The sequence below is a fragment of the Perognathus longimembris genome, chromosome 7 (assembly GCF_023159225.1).
Source record: "Perognathus longimembris pacificus isolate PPM17 chromosome 7, ASM2315922v1, whole genome shotgun sequence".
Taxonomy (NCBI): domain Eukaryota; kingdom Metazoa; phylum Chordata; class Mammalia; order Rodentia; family Heteromyidae; genus Perognathus; species Perognathus longimembris.
The window spans coordinates 58972114-58993729 of NC_063167.1; positions in this window are offsets into that span (position 1 = coordinate 58972114).

Consider the following 21616-nt stretch of genomic DNA (forward strand, 5'->3'; position numbering starts at 1 on the left):
GATTTCTTCCCTTATTCCTGTGTATTTCTTTCTCTTTGTTTCTTTTTTCTTTCCATCTGTTTGGAAAGGTCAAATGGAAGAAAGGAAAGAACTATACAGAGATCTCAACTGACAGATGAGGGTATAATCTTCACTAGATAGGGGCATTGAACAGATTCAGAGATACAAGGAGTGAACTTAGGTCTTAAACACAATTCAGTATGAGAATTTGGGATTTGTAATGTCCTTGCAATTGTAGCAGAAGTTCCTATTAGAGAACTGTGATATCTTCACAGTGGTGGCTTTGGACCACAATCCTCAGACTTCAATCTTCTGATTAGTTATAGGATTCTAGGTGCCACTAGTACAAGCTCTTAATTCAATTTTTTTAATGTTACAATGTTCAAGCTAAACTTTGATTTGAATTCTGGTTGAATGACCCTGTGGCCAAATGCAGGATTATATCTTTCTCTGAGTAAGTATGACTACTAGTGTATCTATGAACATGAAATTGCAACATGTGCTGATTCTTTTGCCAAAACACAGCATTGGGTTATGGACACATCTCTAAGAAAATCAAAATTTTATAAACAAGTCAACTTATTAAGCATCTGCTCCCACCAGCCAATGTGTTAGGCCATGAGAATTCACAAGTGATTGATATACATGTAAGCCCTGTCATTTTGGAGCTTATAATTCAGTCATATACTAGTAATTAGGTATGCAACCAAGCATGACAAGGGAAACTACAATGGGCACATGGAAAAGCTTTCTAATCTACATGAGGCTGCTGGCTCAGGAAAAGCTTTCCAAAGTAAATTCTATCTAAACTGAAGAATGAATAGCAATTAATGAAGCAAAGATGAGACTAAAGAATTCTAAATTGGGCCTGGGTGCAGAAGGCTTATGCCTATAATCCTAATTTCTCACAAGGCTGAGATCTGAAGATCAATGTACAAAGCCACTCCAGGTAAGAAAGTTTGTGAAAATTTTACCTCCATTTAACCACCAAAAAGCCAGGAATGGAGCTGTGGCTCAAGTGGTAGAGGTAGAGTGACAATATTGAGGAAAAAAGCTAAGGGACAGAACCTAGCTAGCCCTGATTTTAAGCCCCAGTACCCTCTTTCTCTCTTTCCAATCTCTTTCTCACACACACAATCATTTTAAACTGAAAGAATAGCACATCTAAAATTTGAGAGGAAAGAAAGAACATTTTCCCTTTATTCTTTAAGTTTCGCACATATTCATATAACAATTGTGTTGTCTAAACATTTTACACTGCAATTGTACACTTCTTCAAGTATTTCTGTTTTAAGACTCTTCCTGAATGTATAGGCCTAACTTCCTAGTTAACTAAAGATAATGAAAGAAAAATAAATAAATCATCTCCCTTTGATACATACTAAGTTTAAAAATTTAACTAATTCTGGTGTGTTAGTTGGAGTGTTATGGAATGGAGAAACAAAACCCCATTAATAGCAGCTTTTCTTCTCTGTACTGTCAGTCCCTAGAGTTTATTCTCAAGGGCATCTTCAAGGCCATAAACTCATGAACCTTACTAAAGTGAAACACCTTCATAATATTTCTCAGAGGGTCAGGGAAAGGAAGCAGTGTGCATGTGTGAGCATTAGGCTGATCTTTAAAAGGATGTAGTAAGTGGGTTTCACTGTACCGCCAACTCTCATGGGTTCATTTTTTCTGCTACACTGAGTAGCACGTTCATATCTGATTTTCAGTGCATGAGTGCTCCTAGTATCGCTCAGAACTCCTGCTTTGAGAAGGTTCATCTTCCTTTCAGTGAGTGAAGGGAGGGTCAGAAAGAAGAAACAGCCTGAGATTTGTTTTCTTGCCTCTTCAGAACCTAGCTGTGGATGCTTTGTATGTGAGAGATGCATGGCAAAAAGAGAGTAGATGCTTACCGCAGTTCCAGCTTCCCAAAATCATGGAAATACTGGATTTTTTTGCCAAGTTCCTATCCACAAGTTATGTCTCATAAACAAAAAGATTTTTTAAATATGTGTCACAAAGAAAAAGAGTTCCCAGTAAGTTTGAGAACTACCAAGAGGGATAAGACCAAGTGTGTATGGGGGTGGGGGGGTGGTCTGTGTGTGTGTGAGAGAGAGAAAGAAAGAGAGAGAGACAGAGAGAGAGACAGACAGAGACAGAGAGAGACAGACAGACAGAGACAGAAACAGAGATGATGATGATACTGGGCTTTAACTCAGACTCTAGACACTGTCCTTTACTTTTTTTCCCTCAAGGTTTGTGTTTTCCTATGGGAGCCACAATTCAACTCCTAGCTTTTTTGATGGTTAATGGGAGATAAGTGTCTCATAGACTTTTCCTGACTGGGCTGACTTTGAACTTCAGTCCTCAGATCTCAGCCTCCTGAGTAGCTGGAATTACAGGTGTGATCTACCAGCACCTGGCTTTCTCAGAGTCTTAAATATGCTTATAGGCTTTGTGTATATTTAGGAGGAAATATTTTGTATGATTCTTCCCATTTCATTTAACTACTACATATGTTTCTCTTCATAGCATCTCTCAGGACCAGTGTTCCAAGAAAGGTACTTTGGAAAACATATATCTGTTATTTTTTACCATTGTATGTTTAAGACTAAGACGTCTTTTCTTTGCTGTAACTGTTCCTCATTCTTCATTGCAGTGCACCTAGTGTATTTTCTTTTCCTTCTCTTGCTCTCTCCCCTATTTTCTTTTCAGAAATTTAAATTAGCTATTGAGGGTCTTAAAGAGGGTGTTCTGAGTCCCAGACTCTGGTCATGACTCTTAGAAAAAAAATCACCCAAGCCCTCTGCACCCCAGAGGATTTTGTTTGAAGGGACATGAAGAATGGTAGTAAAAAACATAGACAAATAAATATACCGGTCAATTCTACCTACCAATTTTAAAATGAAATATGAGGAGAATCAACATGCAAAAAAAGAAAAAAAAGGAAAAGGAAAAAAAAACACTTGGGATCTTTTGGGTAGCTAATTATTACCATGGCAACTTTGAGATGGATACTAGGCCTCACAACCTTCCTATTAGGTAACCAGTGCAAGAAAGATGTTTGCCAAATTTTCACATAATGCTTTACAAATAAAACTTAATAGCTACCAGGCACAGGACTGTTAATTAGAACTCTTCTATGCCAACTCTCTTTCCTATAGGTATTCCCACTACCACCTGTGCTCCCAGCTGACATGACAGTGTTGCAAAAGTGGGATTTGGTTACCTTGATGGTCAGAATAAGGAAATCAAGTCTCCTCAACCAATGTCTGAGCAGGGGTGATCTGGAAATTAACTGTTCCATTCCATTCCCAAATATAAAGGGTTGTCTAGTTTTCTATCTCTTACTCATACTAGGTTGGAGGATACAACTAAAATATTCTTTGATACATCCACTTTCAATTTTCCAAGGACAGCTCATTTCTAGCATTCATCACACTAATTAACAAGGTGCTAATTTCAAAAATAAAAAATCTACTTCTGACATTCACTATGCTAATTAGTGAAGTCTTTACTAAAGACAAAGATAACTGAAGTGCTTGCTTTCTGTAGCTTCTCTGAATTGTGGCCTTTCTATGTCATTAATGGCCATACAGGCCTCTAGGAGAGTCACATCTATAGTACTAGGCACACCTGATGTGTAGCATTAGCTGATCCATCCATAGATCAAAGAACTCTTCTGATATACTTGATGTCAATTACAGTTGGCTTCTCTAAATCCTACAAAGAAAACAAATAGATTAAGTAACTTGGCAATTGTTTGAGAAGGTCTTCATTTGAAAGATTAATCAAGCTAATATATGAGTGAAAAAGACTTAGCATTTTGTAGGAGTGAATTCTCGGCAGAGGTAAATGAAGTATAAAAGATATCCAGGCAAATGTGAGCGTGATGTGTTCAAGGGACAGACACAAGGAAATGGGCTCAGAAGAACCATGAGAAATGGGATTCCTGCAGACTGTATTAAAGAGCTTGGGATTTTATTCCAAATGAAATGTGAATTCATTGCCGAGTTAAAGTGACTGAGTGACATAAGATTTACATTTTAAAAGAGGTCTCTGCTGAGTGAGGAGAATGGATTGCAGGGGCAAGAGAGGAATGTGTGACTCCTCTTAAGGACGCTATTACAGTTCATAAAAGAGCTTATGATGGACTAATTTAAGGTGTTATTACAGAAGGTGGAGAGAAATGGAAAAATTGGGATATATTTGGTCAGAGAGCCAATATGATTTAGCAATGAAGAGGAATGAGAAGGTAGAGTGAAGGTAAAGGAATCAAAATCATCTTCATTCTGGGCTTCTGCAACAAGATTGCTTCCAGTCCCATCGACTGAGAAGGAAGGGTTGCAGAGAATCTGCCATACTTACCTCAGGAGTAGCTTGGGAAGAGATCAATATCCCAGCCTGACATCCTTAACCTATAGATCAGGACCTACCTGCAAAGTCAGTAATTCTAAACTAATTCCAGCCAATTTCTTCTATGAAGACTAGCAAAAAATTTTTCAGGTATTTTTTTAATACTTGCTAGAGTTCTAATAATGCCTTTAGAAGCTTCCACACTATCCTCAAATTTGTAGTAAAAATCCTCCCCCTCTGATTTCCCTGTGAAAAGGAAATGGAACCAATTTTTATTTAATGACTGGAAGTTCCACAGTGGTAGCACAGACTCTATTTCAGTTATTGAGGAATGGAGTCACAGAGATATATAACCAAATCTGGCTGTGTTTCTCAGGCACACTCTGACCTAAGACATGTCTGGAGGCCTCAGATCTCTCATCTGCACAAGGGAAGTAATCTGATAAGCACTGAGTGAAATAATGTGTGTAAAACATTTGGAAAGTGGGTAAAATTATTATGTAATATGAGGGGTTATCTTTACATTCAAAGCTGGTACCCTACAAGTGACCCATACACCTCCATTTCCAGCCTTTTGGTTAAATGGAGGTAAAAGCCTCAGGGCTTCAACTGCCGCGGCTGGCTTTGAACCTAGATCCTCAGATATCAGTCTCTTGAGTAGCTAGGATTACAGGCATAAGCCACTGGAACTTTATGTTTCCTTTATTTTTACTGTAAAACAATTTTAGTAAATGAGCTTCATTCTTTCATGTAATAAATATGAAACCTCCTCATTTAACCTACTACATGCACTTCCTAATGTTTCAGACTTTAGTGTGTGTAAATTACAATTTTAACTAAAGGTATTCTCCCGAGTCTCTAAGACATAAGCCTGGATAATAAATCACATTACCTCTTAGCTAAAAATCATTTAGCTCAGTGGTGTGTGTGTGTGTGTGTGTGTGTGTGTGTGTGTGTGTATGTATGTATGTGACACACACAAATCACTGCAGCAAAATCACCTGGGTGCTTTAGTAAAATACTATTTCCTAAGCCTTGTCTTAAACCTATAGAACCAAAATCACTGTGAATGCAGACCAGAAATCACTATGTATAAAATATTTTCCTGGTGACAGTGATACCATTGGTCTCCAGTCTAACTCATAGAAGCTAGCTCATAGATGAGAAATGGGCTATGTAGAGAAGAAAATTACTTTGCAGTATAGCTGGATTGGAAAGCTTTCTTTCTGATCAAGACCAACATGGCTTTGATTGTGTATTTTTTGTTTCTATAACAAAATACTCAAGGCTAGATAACTAACAAAGTAAAGTGGTTTATTTGGTTCACAATTTTAGAGGCTGAAAGTACAAGATAGGGTAGCCCCGCTGAGTCAGTCTCTGGTGAGGTCTTCATGGCAGATGGCTTCATGATGGGAGCATGTGTGAGAAAAAAATCTTACCGCCAGACAGGAAGCCAATAATAACCCACCAGTAGGCCACTCTTCTTAGCCCAAATTCTAAACATATAGTCTCAAGGGGAATACACGCAAACCTTATCCAAAGCCTAGTACTTTGTAGTTCATGGATACTTTCCAGAGTCTGAATTTTCTGACTCTTCTACTTGATGAGTGACAATAGTAAAAGCCAAGAATGCCACCAAAAGGCAAGAGCTATCAGAAACAGCATGGACCAAAGGTAAATTCCCTTAAGAATGAAAAGGAATAGAATGGCCCAGGGAAAGCAGATCAATAGGCCTAACACAAATTAGACAGAAAGCTTGCATTTCCTGTATGCTTGGTTTCTCCCAGATATTTAATTTGTGATTCATTGGTGATGATTTGTGTGGAACCATACAGACATTTTTTGTGTCCATTTTATGGCAGATGAGAATAAAAAATTATTTACCAAAAGATTGAGGACAATTCAGTCGATGTATGCACCTCACATATAAACTCCCCTCCCCACATAATTGCAGAGACACACCTAACACACACACACACACACACACATACATACATGCATGCATACACTTGTGTGCACAAACACAGAGATACACATACAACTTTAAGATGGGCTTAGGACTCTATGTAGACATTTGTAAAAAAAGACATACAATTGGTCAGTCTTTATATGAATATTTAAAAAACTACCCAAGGTCACTATTCATCAGAGAAATGCAAATCAAAAACACACCTGTCAGGATGGCTACTAATAAAAGCACATAATTAGCACTCATTAAGTATTAATTATCTTCATTGATATCATTATTAAGCTGTGAGTACCATGCAGTTGCCAGATGGCCATGACCTGGCCCCTATTCTGAAGAAGTTTGTTTAATAGAGAAGGAAGCAAATCTTTGTAATGGTATAGTTTCATAAGTTTGAATCCCGGCTCTGCCATTTACGCAATGATCAGTCTTGGCCTGTGCTTAACCTAACCTGCAATTAACTTATCCATTGAGTAGAGGTCATTACACTGACTTCTGGAGGTTGTTGTGATGATTACAATCCTAAGACATGTAAAATACTTGGCACAGATTCTGGAACATAATTAATGTTCAATAAATACAGGCATCGTTGTCATCTTAGTATGTTAAAAAGTAGTCCATGGATGTGATAACAGTGCAGAAAAGGGCCCCCAAACAAACCAGGCCTGGGATAGATTTTGCACAGAAAAGCTCATGGTAGAGCCAGCATTGGATTTTGAAGGTCATATGGAGATAACTCAGGAAAGAGAAAGGAATGGTGCATTGAGCAGATGGTGCAGTTAAGTAATAAGGTGGGACGCAGTCAGAAAGCTCCAAATAATTCACCCTGGAAGTAATGAGGGGTGCAGAGCCGACAGCCATGTAAGAGTCTAGGAAGAAGGACATAGACAGTGTCAGCCAGGACAAAGGAGCTTAGGTCTCATCCTGTAAGAACCCCACAATATTTCAAAGACTTTAAGGAGAGAAACAACATGACCAGATTTGTGTTTTAAATGACAGGGCTAAAGAGTATAATCCAAAAGAATAAAAGCAGCTAGGAGAAGGGAGGAGGGGTGAGCACTTATTTTAAATGTGAACAATGCCTATGAACATTTTCTGAGCTAAATGACTTTTAAAACAATTTCCATTGCTGATTTAAGATAGTTTGCACAGATGTGAGAGCGTATTTTTTTCCTGACTGAATCTCATTTCTGTTCTAAATTCTTTATATCCTTTTGTTTGCCCTCATTTGTGTTTACACCACCTGTCAATTTAGTATAATCTGTGATTTTAATGTGTTTTCCCCTCTTCCAGATCATTATTAAACGTGCTAAATAAAACCAGACCCATCACTGCCTCTGGCACTTCCCTCTCTGAGCATTTCCTAGTAGTTCAATATGCTGATGGTTATTGGCATCATAGCTCTAACTCCTTGAAACCTCCTTAGCATACTTTAGTCCTTATCTGTGAACAAGATAAATGAATAGTAGTGTTTTCTATTTAACTAGTGAGTTCCATATCCTCTAGGCTGGTCCTGTAAGTCTTACCTCCCTCCATGTAATCCTTCACAAGTATACATAGATGAGATCCAAAAAAAAAAAAAATGATGTACTTGAAGAAGCATATGTCAATCAGTGGTTTCTTGCTCACTCTTCTCGCTCACTGTGCTAATGGTGTTAATAGATAGACCGAACTCATCTCTTCATTCCACACCAGAGAGATGGAGGAGTGTGTGTGTGTGTGTGTGTGTGTGTGTGTGTGTGTGTGTGTGTGTGTTGGACAGAAAGGCTTTTGAAACCAAAATCAGAATGCATACTATGAAAATCTTCACCCTTTAACCAGAAACAAAGGGTCTCTTCAGGGGTACAGACATTTTTTTTTCTCCACATAAATCTGGAAGTACATTTGCTAGTCACAAATATTTTCTTATTCATACCTGATCACTCTGCCCCTCTGTCAGCAACACTTCCATTTCTATTTCTAGATTCTAGTCAAGTCAGGTAAACTGGAATGACACATGTAAGGAAAGGGAAGAGACTATCACCAATTCAAGAGGCAACTCCAAATACAGGTATTAAATCTAAAAGCAGTAATCCAAAATAAAAAAAATTAGAGCATTCTTAACTTGGTTCTTATATTTTTGCTTTTCTATTCATCTTTGCAACAAATACCTTTTGAGGAACTGTCTGTCTTAATTTTTCAATATGCTAAAAGCAGAATACCCAAGATGGGTCAATATATAATGAATAGTGATTGCCAAATATCATTATATGCACTTGTAGTCCCAGGGGTTCTGAGGCAAGAAAATCAAGAATTTAGGGCCAGCCTTAGCTATAAACAAGAGCTTGTTTCAGGAAAAGAGATGGGGGGGGGGGAAGAGGGAGAGAGAGAGAGAGAAAGAGAGACAGAGACAGAGAGAGAGAATGTAAATCTGGTTATTTCAGATCATTGGCTAGCTATTTGGGCCTGATTTTGCTTTTCCGATACTATGTCCTCCCAATAAGCTCAGTGAGGGAAGCACCATTTTTAGAGAAATGGTGCTTTTCTAAATATTCACTCCTGAAAGCTAATTTTCTTCTTTTATGAAGCTACTAACTGCAAGTGTTCAGCAGTGTGAGTTCTGTCACTTCCTTTCTGAGGCTGATACCTTCAAGGAGGGTTTCCATTGCTAAATTTCCCAAAGTGCCAGCAGAACAGCTTTTATTCATAGCGTTGGGTCATAGTCTTAATTTTTCATTTTCTGTTTTGTTTTCAAGTACTTGCTCTCCATCTGCAATGTGAACAACCATGACTTAACAGCAACTATGTCAATGATGTGGGACTTACAATCTCCACAAAGAATCTTTTCCTTTTCCAGAACAAACTTGGCTTCTTACTTGTACCAGGAAGGTAGCAGAATGGATGCTATGTCAGTGTTCCTTTAAATGGCGTGACCTTTTTTTTCATTGCAAGCAAAGAAAGCACCATTCCTGTAGTATAATCTAAAATATTCCCTGTGGAGTTACTTCCACAACCAACCACACTTCAGTAAGTAGCCCTTTCCCAGGATCATTGGAACTAAAATGAACAACAAAAATAATTCCACATACTCTCATTGCTGATGGCAACCTAATGTTACCCTTGAAATGTAGAAAGAATAACCCCACAGGGCACAACCTCACATTTCTCCAGACCTTCCACTTTGCTTATAGCCCTCTCTTATTTTCAATTGCTGAAAATTTACAACTACATAACAACAAGCTTTATTGTTAAAGGTTATGTTTCCCCCTCCCCTTTCTTCATAGCATAGGTTAAGCAGAGAAAATAAAAGATCATTAACTCACTACAAGTGATTTATTTTTATCATAGGTAGTTTGGATTATAACACTTGGCAGAGACATTTAGCTATAGCAAACATCAGGAAACAAAACTAAATAGTAAAATTATAGTAGAAACATCAGTTCTTCACTACCATGTAATAATTTTGTGGGTTTGCTGCCCCTAAATCCCTGACCATCATTCATAATACACTGTTCCCAGTCCACTCTGAGACTACTGTCTAAACATGATTGACTATTACAATGGGAAGAACAGAAAGTTTCCCATGTAATGTCACCAATTTTTTTACATTCTGAGAATCCTTCCCCAGGCTCTCGTACAGTTTTAAACGCAGAAAGGTGACCATATTTTTATGACAGATTTTTTTTCCCTTGGTCTGAGGTTGGAGCACAAGAACAAAATAGCTCTTTTTGTTCATTGTACCAAGAAATTCCCTCCTGGATCTATCAAGTGTGACTGTTCACCTAGCAAATAGCTTGGACATATCCAGACATAAACACCATATGAATAAAACATGTTGCAATTGTTGGGATATAGTTATGTTTTCACAAAGACAAGGTGTTCTGCTCTGCTCTACCCTATCTGCACAAGTTCATCGTAATCATTCTCAACTGTGACATTTCATGTTATTAACGGAATAAAAATGCTTTTAATGATCTTACTGAACTCTGTTTATTGTGACAGTATATGCATCATTAATTTGGAGACTTTTTTTATTTTTTTAAACTGTTACTGTAACATAATGGCATGTCGAGATTAAGTTCTGAATTGGTTTTTTAAAAAGGTTGAACAGTTAGGTTCCACATTTCAACGCTGACATAATTTGTCTGTTTTCTTTCCTATTAATTTGAGCATGAAATTCTTTAAAATGAAGACTAGTATGAAAGATCATTAATTAGGTAGATCTTGATTTCTTACTGATAATAAAAATTTATACAAAATAAGCAACTCTTCCTAAGCATTCTCTGTGCTGTGTCAAAGAGAATATAATCTCTGAAACAAAAATTAATCTAGACTACACAGTGAAGTATGGGCTGAGATTAGCACCTTGGTTTACATGCAGAGGCCAAAGAAATGGGGGAACACTTTTCCTGTTAATGGTGGATCCCTAAAGTCCAGGAGTCATGGGTTTTTTGTTTTGTTTTTTCTTATTTTTTAAGGTGTCTGCCTCTGAACCACCTGCTGTGCCTTTAGTACCTCCTTGCCCTGAGCACTGACCCAGTGGAGATTTTCCCTATTCACTCACAACCTATAGCAATTTGCACTCATTGACACCACTAAAACTAATTGGTCCTCATGACTTGCAAACTTTCAGGCAGGTCAGTTTAAGCCTTCTTTTTTGCATAAGGGATCAATGTGAGATTTCTCACATCCTGGAAGAACAACTTTTCTGGAACTCCACTGCACAGTTGTCTGAAGTTTCTAGTTGCCTCAGTGAGAAGGCACAGATGTATCCATTCTGAGGTAGAGAAGACTCCCCTTTATGGTCTCTAGAAAAAGATGAAATAAACCAATGCATTCTCTAGAATGATCATTAAATTGTATTGAATTATTTTTTATAAATTGGGCTCAGGAGTAGAGGAGGATGTGTGTGTGTGTGTGTGTGTGTGTGCGCGTGCCATGTGTGTGTGCATATGTATATGTGTGTGTGTTAAATTTTATCTTATCCTTAGAATACCAAATGAAACCAAGGAAGCATTGTACAAAGCAATTAAAAAAACAGAGTTTGTGACAAGCCTCTCTGGGTTCAAATCCTACCTATAGTTATCAGGTGTGCATCCTTAAGTAAGTCATTTGGCTCCTTTGAGCTAAATGTTTCCTTATCTCAAAGGAGGAAGAAAAGGAAGGAAACGTAACTAGGTTGTTTTGATAAAGAATGTAAGATCTCCGAACTTTATCTCTTACTTAGTATTATCTTAGTTGTTACTATTATTGTCCTTATCCTATAGTTTAGGGCTCCTCTAGAAAGGCTACAGTCTAAAAAATTATAAAGCCACATTCTGAGACTAGAAATACATAAAGAAAACATTTGCATTAGTGGTATAGGAAATAATTATAAATATACCTTGAACAATACTTTTTAATATTATATTTTTCATGTAAGATTGAAAGATATTGTGTGTATAGCTAACAAGAAATACCTAGTTTAATGGACTTGATTGAAGTCAAGCAAACGAGTCAATTTAGCTGAGTGTGGTGGCTCATTCCTGTAATCCTGTCTGAATCAGAGACACAGTTCAATTCTCTGATTTCAGCCTCTGCTCCTCACTTGTCCTTTATCAAGCACTTCCATTTTTCTCTTGGTGGCTTCCAGGAATGAGTGTCTCTCCCCCCAGAAATTACCACTGCAAGTGCCATTCCATTTCCACTGTAGCAAATGTATCCTTAAAAGCAGAAGGATATTTAATAGAGGGAGAAAAGCTAGGATTTAGTAAATAATTGTTCTCTCACCGAATTACAAAACAAACATGTGTTTCTGCTAAAAAGTAAATCCTAACAACAGAGAAGTAACCCAAAACAATGACATGAGAAACATTTTCATTAATGCCCAATTCCACTAATCCTCCTTCTCTTCCTCCTCCTTCTCTTCCTCTTGCCACCCCCCCACCCCCACCCCCACCCCCCCCACCCCTGCCGCATGCCACCTTAAACTCAGAGCCTCATGCTCTTGCTTCTGACACTTTACCATTTCAGCCGCAACTCAAGTTCTAGTATTTTGCTTGTTAATTGGAGATAAGAATTTCTTATCTGCCTTATCTGACTTATCTGCCTGGGCTGGCTTTGAATCAGAATCTTTAGCATCCTCTTGAGTAGCTAGGATTATAGGCATGAGCCACTAACACCCAGGCCATCTTGTTTGTACATACATGCTCAAAATCTGGTACCATGTGCCCTGTGTCTTTAATTTACACTATTTCATCCTTGTTGTCCCAAGTTACTTAATGATTTTTGACAAAATCAAGATTGGTTTATGATGATTCTAACATGGCAACTTGTTTTACATATATGTTTTAATTCATTTAATCTATATGGATAGAGCTAGAATTTGAAGGGACTGCAACATTTTTTGACAAATTAGTTATTTGGGGAATGTTATATGGGCATTGGGTTTATTCTGACCTACATCACATTTTACCGCTTTTATGAACATCATCTGGTGATATTTAAACTGAAGTACACAATCAGACCCAGAATCAGACAAAGATCTGAGGTGGAACCAAAGTTCTTCATCTCTCCAGACTGATTCTAACCCTCCATATCCTTGGGCCACACTTTGAATAGGAAGGGACTGTTTAAGATAGATCAAATAGATGATCACTCTGGGCAGAATTAGATAAAGAGATACATGAAAGTCCTCAGTTTAGTAGAGGCCTGTGCTTCTTGGATTTACTCAGAAGAGATACTAAACAACTTTTTACAAAGTGTCCATAAAACAGAATATGGAAAAAGAGAAAGCATTAAGGGCACCAAGCTGGTTGGATAAATTGGGTACTGTTGTGACATTTTCTTGTGGGTTTTTTGTTTTTGTTGTTGTTTTGGTTTGGTTTGGGGTTTTTTTGGTGCCAGTCTTGGGGCTTAAACTCGGGGCCTGAACACTGTGTATCAGCTTTATCTGGTCAAGGCTGGCATTCTTTAACTTCAGCCACAGCTCCTCTTCCAGTTTTTTGGTGGTTAATTGGAGATAAGATTCTCAAGGGCTTTTCTTGCCAGGATTGGTTTTCGTTCCCAATTGTGAATTTCACATGTCAGCCTCCTGAGTATATATGATTTCATGAATGAGCTAAATTATCTTCTTGAGCATCATATAGTTTTGTATTCACATGTGCTAAGGAAGTATGGCTTCAGTTTTTATAACTTCTGAATACATGGTCCATTTCTAGAATAGTATTACTAAAAGTACTACAAAAGTTCTTTGAATCAAGGTATGTATCTGAATAACATCTTGAAACAAAAAGAGTAGAGTTCTCCCTACCCACTACCACCCCAGCACCCAGCCCTTCACATTTTGGTATTGCTGAGTATATAAGGCACCTCTAGATTATATAACTGCCCATCTTTTCTTCCGACTGATAAAGCAGGGGTATAAATGCTTTCTTTCACACATCAACCAACATTTATAAAATGTTTAAGATACTCATTGTTAGAGTAAATTAGACTTTACCAGAAAATCATGCAGACATCCAGGTACAAAGAACAAAGAAAAGATTTGTTGTCAGCAAAGGGACATACAAGACCCCCTCTTGCAAGAGAGAAATGCCGGCTATTGTCTGAGGTGACCTTTATAATTTACTGAGGCTAGGAGCGGCTAAGAGGGGCTAGGAGGAGAAGCCCTGAGTGTGGACATGTGGACCAGGGACTAGGATTTATGGCTGCTTCCCAAAAATAGATAAGGGGTCTTGCAGCTGCCCAGAGCTGAAGGTCACACTAAGGGGATTTTGTTACCTTATATGGTTGTAGCTGCCCCACAGGAGTGCCATCTCAAGGTAAAGTATGTGTGGGGAGGGCGAGGTCAAGGCTGATTTTTCACTGCCTTTTCTAAAGGGTCCTAGTGTTGCCTACGAAAGGAGTGTGCTAAAGCTATGAGAGAAGAGACTACTGAGCCAACATCCATCAAAGGACAGAATAGAATATTGCTTCAATCTAGAAGTCTAGAGTATCTCACAGGTCCACTCTTGTGGACAGTTCATTAAGTAACAAAGAAGACTCTTAAGTATCCAATGTGTTGATTTTTTTAACATGATTTAAATGATGATAAAGCTCGCGCAATGTTGCAACTTATAAGTTGGTGTTTGTTAAAGCAATAATTCACTGATATGTGGCACCACTGCTACCCTGGTCTTATGTGTTGTTCATTGGTCTTTGGTATTTACCAATCAAGGTATGGAAGAAGGTAGAATTATGCAGGAAAGAACTCTTAGAATCCATCTGGAAAGCCAAGCATCTCTGGGAGCTGTGACAGCATATGTAAGCCGCTGTGCATTGGGTCTCAGGTTCCTGCCACACAATTTCTAATCATTCAGGGGTGTGTCACTTGGGATTGTTTTTGTGTCACAGAGGGAAAATATCGCTGAGATTGCTCCAGGGTACTCACTCTTCAAAGGCAAATAAAGGAATGAAAATTCCTCTCTGACAGCTTTTTTAAATAAAGAACTTTTAACTATATATAGTCAATGGTGCAGTGCAATTTAGGCAAGATATGCCACTCATTTTAAATGATTTACCATAAGTATGGTTACTGCCAATAATTTCTAGTTCTGATGGAAACTGTATTTTGTTGAAAACATCTCCATGTTGTTGGTGGATTTTATTTTTAGCTTCCTGACTAAGGCAACCATAACATGAAGAAAATGCAATTATACATAGAGCAAAGGTAACATTTTTATACTTAGTTGAAGCACTTTGGAATGTCTCTTTTGCAGGAATGAGACAGCTTGAGAATTGGCTTTTTCTAAGGAATGAAATGAGGCTCAACTTTCTTGACATACATTTGGCAGTTCTACAGTTTCTTTGCCTAAGTAAAATACCACTGATACTCTCTCCAGACCTTAAACTTGACAGAAATGGCTTAGTATCTAGCATGACTGCTTTGTTTTTTTAACCCTAAGAGGGAAAACACTTGGGGAAGAAAAATACCCCTTTTTTTCCCTGATCACTCATGATTCCAAATAATATTTCCCTTTCATTGTAACCCTTTCGTTTGCACACCAAGTCTGTTTTTACAAATAGGGACAAGGAAATTTAGAGGACAGAGGAAGAGTATGAGGAAAGAGATTGGAAGAAAAGAGGGAGAGAAAAGATGTGAAGGATTGTAAAATAACAATAAAATTAAAATAAAATTTTAAAATGTGATTTGTCTCCCATCAGTATTTCTAGTTCTTTAAATTGCCATTAATTTGTTCTCCTGAGAAGCACCCTATTCAAGCAAACTACTGCACTGAAGAATCCTTTTGTATACAATATGTGCTGGTATTGGGGCTTAAACTTAGGGCCTCGTGCTCTTGCTTGGCTTTTTGTTCAAGGCTGATATTGTAGCATTTGAGACACAGCTCCACTTCTGGGGTTTTTTTTGTTTTGTTTTTTTGCTGCCTAATAAGAGAGCAGAGTCTCACAGATTAACAGTATGTATATATATAACATATTATCTAATATATAATTAGACATTTACATTACCAAAGACACTCTGTATTTTCTTCTGATTATTTATTAGCTTCCTAGCCTCTTGACAAAAGTGGACATAATGATGGACATAAAATAATAGAGCTATGAAAGTACCCAAAATAATCTAACTCAGTTTCTCTTTTATACAGAATTAGTGTAACTTACAGACATTAAATGACTTGAGGAGGTTGCCATAATTCACTGCTCAATTTTTTTCAATTGTGAGTAGATTTTAAGATTATACTATCAGTCCTTGTCTCTTCTTATTTTCTCATGGATTGAAATATTTACATTTGAACTACAATTTCTATTCTAAAGTTTCTAAAATTGTGTCCCTAATCTCTACTCAGTGTGTTCACCATTCTCATAGTTTTATTTGTTTCACAGCTTTAACAGATCACTATACTAATTTCAGAGCTGCCAAAATAAATGCTACAAACTTTGTGGCTTAAAAATAGCAGAAATGTATTCTCTCACAAAACTGGATGCTTGAAGATTGAACTCAAGGAACTGATGACTAAGACCAGGTTTCTGCCATAATGTCTAGGGAAGAGGTCCTCCCTGCTTCTTCTTAACTTTGAGCTACTGAGGACAATGCTTTTTCTTTTTTGCCTTACAGGCTCTGCTCCCATTGGTCACTTGCCCTATTTCCCTGTGTCTGTGTCTCCAAACCTTCTCCTTAAGAAGACAATACTCACTAATTTAAGAACCACCCTAATCTTGTTATCACCTTAATTTAGATTGATTACATTTACAAAACAAAAAAAAATTCTAGATATGCTTCCTAAGCACTGATCTTGGCACTAATTTAGATGGGGCTGGGTTCAGCAGCTATGAATAATAATGATGGTGATAACAATAAATATTAACTATGAATAATAATGATGGTGATAACAATAAATATTAACTATCATTTATTAAAAGTTCACTACATATCGGATGTTTCACTGAATAATTTATTTCCATTATTTTATGTCTGCTCACAATAGCTCTACTAGAATGCACGTGTGTGTGTGTGTGTGTGTGTGTGTGTGTGTGCATTTTCCCTACGAAAACTCTGGCTCAGAAAGATTAAATACCTAGTTGTAGAACTTTCTTATCCTGAGTAGAAAAAGACAAAGAAATGTGAGAAATTTAAAGCAGTAAATGAAGAGCCTGATTGGATCAGACCTGTAAATCCAGCCATATTTCAGCTAGAACATAGAGTTCTGAGAGATTCCCTAGAAACTGACATGATCCTCCAAGTTGGAGCAACTTGAACCATCTACGGTCAGTTGATCAGAATCATCATCAGTACTTTATATTTTCTTGGCTATTTTGTCAAGCCAACATGGTAACTCAAGCCTCATTAGTTGCAGTCACAGCATTTTTGGAGCTCCTTTGTCAATATTGTCTTCAAGTCCTACATCATATGGCTTATGATCTGAAGATTAAAGTTCAAAACCAGCCAAGGAAAAGAAAGTTGATACTCTAATTAACCACCAAAAAGCCAGAAGTAGAGAGGTGGTTTAAATGCTAGTGTGTCAGCCTTGAGCAAAAAAGCTAAAGGTATAGCACCCAGGTTGTGAGAGCAAGCCCTACTGCCTACACATACACAGAGAAAAATAAATAAATAAAAATGAAACAATTTATTTCAGAGTACTGAATATGTTGAGAGGAAAGCAATTAACACCAGGCTCTACATTTCACCTTTCAAAATATCATTGAGCTAGCCACCAGTGGCATAAGTCTGTAATCCTAGCTACTCAGGAGGCCAAGACCCGAAAGGTAGAGGTTCAAAGCTAGCCTAGGTAGAATGTCCACAAGACTCCATCTCCAATTGACCAGCAAAATGTTGGAGTGAAGGTATGGCTCAAATGCTAAAGGACTCAGCTAGAAGAAAGCCTGGCAAGAACTTGAGTCCCTAAGTTCAAGACCCAGTATCAGAATACATTCCCCCCCAACCCTCTCACAAAACATGTCATTTGAATGTCTATGTCCCCATGAATTTTTTTTTTAAAGTAAGCTAAAGCTTTTTTTTTTTAATATCATTTTCTTATGTTTCTGTGACTTTTTTTAAGCCAGGCTAGCTGAATACTTCACCCTTCAAGGTTTAATGTGCATCTATTTTTCTCAATACAATTAGCATTGAAGCTCCGATGAGTTTAAGAGAATACACAGTTAACTACAGTTAACTGTATACACGGGAGGACTTCTGTGAATAAGGCGGAGGAGCAGCAGAGCCCTAGCTAAGCTCCCTCAGACATCCCAGTTTTACCACTCCAGAGAAACTTTTACTCCTAGAAAGACAACCCAAGTAAGTTATAACAGTATAGGGATTCTGGCCAGAGAGGAACCCTCTGTACATCACTTTGACAATAAATAAGTAATTATTTTTTTAAAAGTATACACGGTTAAGAGAATATGTGCACCAGTGCTTTAGCCTTGGCCTTGCCAAGGCCTTCTAAATCCATCAGCTGGCACACATATGGCATAAGTTCTATGTGAGAACAAAGTTTAAGGCTAAAATCTAATGTTGTTTTACTTCACAAATATTTATGAATTATATCTCTAACTTTTCTAAGAAATAACAAAAAATGTGATTTATGTGGCACAAGGGTCTAAGATTATTTAAAAGCTCTTACATTTAGAGGATAGTACCTGAATCCCAGATTGTATATTATTCCCAAGTCTCATTAGAGTTTTCAAGGAGAAAATCATCCTTATATCTACCAGCTAGTAGAATATCTGCCAGTAGAATTTATAGTGCAACAGTGACCATTAACTCCAGCTTCTTTAAAGCACATTTCTCTTAGAGACCTTGACAGTTTAGACACAGGGCAAAAGCTTCATTTATTGACTTCTACTTGAAGAAGATAGAAAGGGTATTTTGAAAAGAATTAGTAATAAAAATAAAAGTTGAGTCATGCAAGCCTTAAGGAGGAAGAAAATAATGCCATGCATATGCCATATATATATATATGTGCATATATATACATATATATGTTTCCTTAGCATTAAATATATCATACTGAATGCCTGAAGGTATTAACAAAAACATTCTTACAACTTATAATATCAGGTCTAACATTATCTAAGGCAATATTTTCAAACTAATGGTTAGAACTCTGAAGTGCATTGTTAAATCAATTGGATGGGTCATGAATAACGTTTTTTTTCTAAAAAGCTAAAGAATAGATTACATAAAAATGATTAGAATAAAATAGAATGTTATCATCCCGTACAGCATAAGGAAAACTTAATGTTTGTGTTCAGAATATAAATTCCATTTTTCTATTTCTCTATCAAATAGGATAGAATGATACTTAGCAACGAATACACAAATGTTTGTTGTTAAATGACTATGCATGCATGTACATATTCATTTTTATTGATCTGTTGGGTCATAATGTAAAATGTACTCCTTTTTATTGAGAAGGATAAAATTTGGGAGAAATTGAAGATACACAAACATATATGCACACATGCATGCACACATACATGTGTAATAATTCTACATATACATAAAACTTCTTAGACCAGATATACTAGAAGTAAAATATGAAGTTGGGATTTTTCTGCAAGTTATACATTGAGAGAATGTTTATTATGAGATGTCTACAAAGGGTGGAGGGGGAAAATGAGCAAAAGAAAGTAATGGAACAAAGATAAGGCAAGGTAATGGCTTCAGACGAGATGGGACACATTCATGATGGTATGGCTGTAGACAAGGCCATGGTTTCAAAAATCTAGTTTTCCCACCTTCTCCAAGAAGGGCAGCACCCAACAGCCAGGGCCTGAGACAGGCCAGACTTCTTCCCAGCTAATAATTATTCATTTGTTTAGGCAATGAATACTTACCAAGAACGTACTCTACACTCTGAATATCCTAAATGTGCGAAACTAGCATACCTTACAGACATTATGGTTCACAAAGTAAAAGCCCAAATATAATTTCAAAACAAAAGGTAGAATACAGGAAGACTGAGTGCTGTTGTAATAAGTAATTTAGTAAAAGGAACCATTTCCATTGCAAATCACACTCCTTGAATGACTTTCAAGTTTCTTTCTGAGCTCACTTTTCCTAGATTCCTAGCTGTTCAAAAGGAACTCAGTATATATAACTAAAAGGAAGTAACATTCATGTCAAGATATATTGAACTTGATTAGCAACCTAAAGGAATTTATTTTTTTAAATACCCATACTTTACAGCAGTATGTAAAATGTATTCCAGTTTTGAAGTTTACAACTTTAAGAGTAATTATGTGAATTGGAAAGGACATGCCAACTGTGCTGTTGATACGGATATAGAAAGTTACATTTTTGAAGAAGAGAATTTAGTAAAATCTTAACAAAGCTAACCAAGCAAAACACTTTCTAATCTACCACTGGCTTTTACAAGGTCTTTTAATTTTTGGTGCGATTTTAAATAGTTCCATGATTAAAATCATAAGCCACAAAGCCTAATATTGTCAGAATTGTAGACTTATATTAGTACTGAGGGACTATGGATCTATCCCACTTAATCTCACTCTTGCACTACCTTTACATCAATATTTTTTTAAGAATGCATCAAGATTTTCTGCCCAGCCAAAATGAGTCTAAAATACATATTTCATCATGCCCCTCAATTACTCCAATACCATCACTACCTGTGGCTTATTTCACCTTTATCAACAATCTACTCTTCCAGTCCCTACATGAAATTTAAACTCTACTTGTTTCCCTGTTCCATTAAATGTCCTCCTTGACTTGAAGCCTTTTATACTGCCTTTCTATACCCGTTCGAGGCTCTGGATCTAAATCTTCACCTAAATCAGAAGGCATGGTGAATGTGTGGTCTTCTGATTCAACTCAGGCATTTGAGGACAGAGGACTTCATCTCCTAGCTAGCTGTGATCTTATGGCTTACATTAGAATTCCTCAAGTTTTAACATTCATGCTTATCAGCTGGACTTAGTCAAATTGTGGAGAATGATTCAGTAGGTAGGCATGGACCCTGAAATTCTGCACTTCTAACAGGTTTCCAGGTGATACCAGAGCTGTCCAACTGGGGAACACACCTTGAACAACTACTTAAGACATTGATTCAAATTTATCTTGGAATAACTAATACCTTGGAATCACTCACTGATACCTATGTCCCATCATATGATATTCTGACATTATTGGCACAGGACACATCCTGATAATAGGGAGTTTTACAAGCTCCCCAGTTGATTCCAATATGTGGCAAAGCTTGAGAAATATTGAGCCCATAACCCAATTCTGATAGTTAGGCCCTTCAGTTTTCTACTTTGCCTGACATCCAGTGTCAATAGTCTATAAAGTATCATTAATGCCATTTTAGCTACTTTTACCAAAATATACACAGTATTCTTCCTTTGAATGGCTGATGGAGATGTGCAAGATTTTGAAAATGTTCCTTGATGTTGCATATAGCACCTATTGGCCTGGATATTTAAATCAAAGCTCTGACATTATTGGCACTGAAAATTCCTATCTTGGCATGTTTTGCCTGCCTATCAAATATTTGTTGTGTGGCACATAAATTTAAAAAGAATCATGCATTCATGTATTCAATTAAAACCTTACCAAATAAGCACTCTTTCATATTAGGTAATATTTTAGAGTCTAGGAGACATAACATTAGAATCTCAGAGATATGACATAAAGCAATGAACACCATGTGAAATTTTAAGTCATGCTTACATGATAATGAGAGACAAATAACAAGCAAATGAATATATACTTTGAGATCAAGTAATGATAAGATTATGAAGAAAACAACACAGAGTAAAGCGATAAATAATGATGGCACCTGGTAGTTTACATGGGATGATACAGGAATGATCTCCTGTGTAGGCAAGTTT